General features: G+C 42.8%; 1 long non-coding RNA gene across 2 annotated transcripts; it reads right to left on the reverse strand.

Moving 5' to 3' along the window:
- Positions 1–3912: 3912 nt before the first annotated feature.
- Positions 3913–5513, reverse strand: LOC114869775 (uncharacterized). 2 transcript variants are annotated; one of them, XR_008696540.1, is made up of 3 exons: positions 5092–5276; positions 4416–4749; positions 3913–4282 (listed from the first exon to the last, which is right to left on the reverse strand). It is a non-coding gene; the product is annotated as an uncharacterized LOC114869775 (long non-coding RNA). The 2 variants fall into 2 exon arrangements; XR_008696539.1 differs by lacking the exon at positions 3913–4282 and having other exon boundaries at positions 4449–4749; positions 5092–5513.

The raw sequence follows: 5513 nt of genomic DNA on the forward strand, positions 1-5513 counted from the left end.
GAGGGAGTCAGGAGAGGAAGAGGAGGAAGCTGTGGAGACACAGACAGTCAGACAGTAGAGCATTTTCTGAATCTGATATGTTGGATGTTTTGCCTGGTCATTTTTTTCATTTATGCCATATTTGCTACACGTTTTGAGGAACGTAGCTAGTTGTAACCTGGCCCTGGTTCCTTGTCTTTGGTTGTACATTATTATACAAAATTATTGTATGTTATTGTAGCATTTGAAACGAGAGATCATCACAGAGATGTGGTTTTAGCATCAGCTTCTGTTGGAAAAATACTGCATTCAATCATTGAAACATATTTTGCTGAAGCCTCGTTAGCTGTGCTATGGCTTTGAAGTAGCACCCTTATCTGATGAGCCCAATGCTTGCTTTGTGCAGAGAATATTTCCCACGTACTGTGTGACTATGCACCTCCCAGAATGCAATACATATTATGAACTGAATCCTTGTCTTCTCTTCAGTGAGAGGAAGTTGCCTTTGCTGTAAACTGCTCATAAAACAGGAAATGAAAACTGGAACCAAAACATGATGACATGGATGACCATGAGTCCTTACAAAATAAAAGCAGAACTGGAACCGGATTGTGACACTTTCCTAAGACGTTTTTTTGCTAGATTGGAGGTTTCTGTTTAGCAGTAACGTGTCATGTGTTAGCGGCCAGAGCAGCTTGTTTAAGAAGGTAGTGGTTGTAGGTGGGACACGTGACCAACGTGAGTAAAGAGACGCAGGCGGATTTAGTGTAGAGATTCCGTTAATGCACCAAAATAAAATGTCGCTTGGAATCACACAATAAATAAAAGGGAAATGATGTAAGTTAAGAATTCTTTGGCAGCAGGTCGTGAACTGGTACCAGGGGTTTGAGACCACTGCTATAGAGAACCTGAGCCCACACAGAACCCTGTAACACAGCAGTAGCTCTGTGTTGCTGGAGCAGGTTCCTGTCAGAAAGCCCAAAGAGTGGATTTGACATGTGTGGGAACTTTAACCTGTTTCCACATCACATATACACTGGTTCCACACTGTTTGTAAGCTGATATAAACTAGTCCCACTCTGACCTCTGGCCTTCCTCTTGTAGTAGATGAATCCAGCCAGAGATAAGATCAGACCCAGAATCAGTCCAGAGGCTCCGATGGCGATTTGGTTTCTCTCTGACTCGGGCATCGAAGGCTCTGAGGACAGACAGAGTAGATGGAGATGAAGTCGACAGACCGGTGTAGATACACAGGTGTTAAACAGAAAGGTGTTTACCCCAGTCCACGACCAGAGGCTGCTTCAGGCTGGCGTGTTCCACTACACACCTGCAACACAAACCAACAGGTGAATGCAACAAAAAGTCATAGCAACAAACTCTTTACACATGTGGGAGGAGGTTTGTGTGGAGATGTGTGCGTGCGTGCGTGCGTGCGTGCGTGCGTGCGTGCGTGCGTGCGTGCGTGCGTGCGTGCGTGCGTGCGTGCGTGCGTGCGTGCGTGCGTGCGTGCGTGCGTGCGTGCGTGCGTGCGTGAAGGACAGCAGGCATGCAGTGTGTTGGTGGTTGGAGCAGAGGGTGGTTTCCCTCTTCTTATTGGCTGTAATGAGGAGGAACTACTGTAATGTTTTATCCCTTTGATTTAATACTGTGTTCTAACATCTAGATCACAAAGGGTTAAATCTGCTGGTTTTGTTTCACATTTTCTTCTTTTGTGTTGATATTTTTTCTTAGTACAGTAAATGTTCAGAAACCATATTTTTGAATCTGCTACTAAATTAAACTGTTTAAACGTTTTCTGCAGGAATCTTATTTATGATCCACATGTAGAAGAAAGAACCATGGCCACATTTTAATGGCCAGGTCCTCATGTACAACTGAACAGAGAGAAGCTGCTGATGAACCTACTGACAGTGATCAAACACTAAACAAACTCAAATTTAAACCTAACTGACTCTTACCAACGGCAGAGACACAGAGAACAGAGGAAACAACGACGACCAGCTCTGACAACTTCATCATCATCATCATCATCTTCATCCTCATCATCATCATCAGCTTCGTGTGAGTCGTGTGTGAACCTGAGAGAACAACTGTCAAACTGACATGAAATCCAGCAGCAGCTCAGCTCAGTCACAGAGCAGCCAATCACAGTGCAGAGATGACATGATGTCATCAGTACCTGGGTGAATCCAGCACCACCTGCAGAGAATATTTAGACAGACTCAAACCTGTTTCTGTTTGTTCAGACTTTACTTCTTTGCTAAAATGGTTTGGTGGTGTCACACGTATGGTGACACGTTCCATCTGACAGAGGAAGCAAGCTGCAGGACAAAACAATACAATACAAAAACACACGCACATACAGTGGCACACAGTACAAGTGGAAACCTTGCTGGAATTTTTTCATGGGTTCATCAGGACAGATAGATAAGGTCGTAGAGCAGACAGTGAGACTGTAAGGAGGGGAGGGGGGGGGGGGGGGGGGGGGGGGTGTATCTGAATCAGTGTAGTGAAGTGTTGTTTATAGAAGTATGACCGAGGCCGACCAAGATGTTTACAGGTCAGTCCAACAGTTGTCCTTGAAGGGAGTCACAATAAGGGGAAGAGGATAGATAGAGGCACAGCTGGTGAGCTAGATTGGACCCGGGAAGGGAGGGGTGAGGGAGAAGGGACAGAGTAATACACAGCCAAATTTAATACATTTTAACAATCCATGACTAATTTGTCTAGATCAATACTCTAATCGTTCAGAACTCAGGGCTTCATCGCCTCTTGTGGGACCATGGGTCTCCCGTGACATCTCCTCAAGCCTGTCAGACAAGGCTGTCACCATAGTAACCAAGTGTTCAGTCTGTCTGCAGATGTTATCCGTCTGTCTCTTGTCTTCCTCTGAACGAGCTGAGATCTTATTAGTCAGTTCTGCAATCCGGGTCGTTCTCTGGTGTAATTCCATCAGCCGAGTGACCATGGACCCCATCGGCGTTTGTAGCTCCACTTCTTAATAACATGGTATTCCTAAACATCTTGTGATGGTGAATGTGCAGCATGAGGACTGACGGTCTGACAGGACATAAGTGAAACAAGCAGTGTAAATGTACTGTACATTACTGAGGCACAGGTGAGTGTGTTAAGGTGATGAAACTGGTGGGAGACAGAGGGAGGAACAGAGTCAGTCATTTTACAGGACCTGGTGTGAGAAATGGTGATGCTGGTGAGGGGCAGGAGAATGAAGTGGAGCATAAGGATAGAGACACACAATGGACATCAGGAAGTTCAATTTAATAAATGAACCCATTTCTTCCTAAAGGTGATTTCAATTGCACATATTACAAGTAAAATAATAAATACAGTGAAAAAAAATATCAACCAGTAGGTTTGTAATCAAATGACATAAATACATGAGGGATTTATTGGGAGAAGTAGTCAACTTTTTAACACATTTGCTGTTTTGACTCATTTGCGGGTAAAGATCAGAAAAGAAAGGTTCAGTGGACAATTTAGTTCTGAAAAAGCTTGGAAAGATTTAATTTCCTTCTTTACCTGATCATAGAGTTCTGCCAACGCAAAAAAAACAAAAAAACACACAAAAAATGTAATGTGGATGGTGAAGACCTGAGACACTGCACAACAAGAGAATGTGACAATTGTGTCACTGCAGTGCTGTATTGTACAGTCTGATGGCTGTGGAGAGGAATGACCTGGGTTAGCGGGCCCTCCTTGGGCGCTTCTGATTCATTTGTGGGTCAGAATCAGAAAGGATCTGGTCTAGTGGACAATTTGGTTCTGAAAAAGCTTGGAAAGGTTTGTTTCCCTTCTTCAGCTGATCATGGAGTTGTTTCAGTGTGACTAGCTTCAGACTACCAGGTCTATTTGGAACATTGTCTCCCCAGTACGCGCCCGCCATCCACTGGTTCAGGTTCTCACTGTAACAGCAGAACGCCGACCAGAGCAGTGAAGGTACATTAACCCTGTTATTAATTGTCTTGTCACTAGGCTTTGCTCCAGTTATTACGTAGGCTTCAATGACGTCATTATTGTTAATACAGAACATTTCCATGACACATTTGACAGAGGTCTCCATTTTGTTCCAGCTGCCTTGGTTGAAAGATGGAACTTGTGGAACAGCGTTTGTCAGAGTGAATGTAGTCTCTTTGTCAACTAGAGTCTTTGCATAAGAAGATGGAAACAAATGACCTTTGTCATACATGTATGTGCTTGTTGAATAATCAGTGTCAGTAGCCTGGTTTTTGTATTCTTGATTTCTGCGGTTCCTCATGTTTTTGTCATCGTTCATGTTTTCAAGCTGCAAAAGATGAAAGAGGCAGTTAGCGGAACTGTGATTACATTCAATCTGTGTGATGCAATAAATTAAAATCACTCAGCAGTGCCTTTTTCCACCATAATTTCTGAGATTCTTGATGATATTTCAGACCCACTGTATCTGTGGCTCCATCTTCCAGTTATCGTCCGGTCTTCCCGTCTCTGCTCCTGTGAACTTATAAGCAGAAAACACAGGGATCCTGTTCTTGGTGTCATAAAGCGTCACAAACCTCCTCTCATCCTTGTAAGTCTGACAGATGACTTTGTATCGGTTGTTGTCCTGTATTTTATCATCCTCCACGACGTGTGGAACCTGAGGAGGTTTGTTGTTAAGCAGAAACCCTTCACAGTCTGACATGGATGTCACCACCTCAGATACTGTGGGAGCGATGAACAGGACGCTGAGGAGCAGCAGGAAACATGACTTTACAGGAGTCATGGTCTCACACTCTGAGAGAAAAGAAATTACAAATTTTGCCTATTGAACAGTTTATAACATAATTAAACATATTCATTTAAAAAGTGTTTCTAAACTGTCACAGCCTCAACCTGTGTCAACACAGTAAATACTGTGAACGAAGTGTAGGAAAATCATTTCTGTATCACTCGTATCAGCAAAAAATTATCATTCAAAAAATATTAGTGTACTGTATATTATTAGCATATAAAAGCAAAACAATTATTGATTATCTATTCAGATGCTGAATTTGCTTCTGTGCCTTCAGTCACATAAACAAACTTTTAACACAATCACAATAATTGATAATTAATCATACTCCATATTTTACTTACTGTACTTCAGCAGTGAGGTTGTCCTAGTCAAACGATTTCCTCACGACTCAGCGCTCAGCAGTGAGAGTTTACCTGCTCAGCTCAGATTATATAGTGTAGGTGAAGTGTACGTCACATGAGGATACAAAGACAGATAGTTCTTTAGAGTCATTTGAAAGGAAAACTACTACTGCTATGAGCCAACGATGGGTCCAAATATCTGGAATATCTGGTTTTAGCAAGTGAGGTTTTCATTATGTAATACTGTATGTACAATGATCCAGTTTATTAGTGCAGGTTAACTGTGATGACAGGAATAATCTGACCTGACGAGGGATAGTTACTTGTTGCTCATTTTAACAGATCAGAGGGAACAGGTGCCTGAAACGATCCTGCAGAGGAACGGCAGCAACGTTCAAACGTTACAGTGGCTGATTAATTAA

Source organism: Betta splendens, chromosome 2, assembly GCF_900634795.4.
Source record: "Betta splendens chromosome 2, fBetSpl5.4, whole genome shotgun sequence".
NCBI lineage: Eukaryota > Metazoa > Chordata > Actinopteri > Anabantiformes > Osphronemidae > Betta > Betta splendens.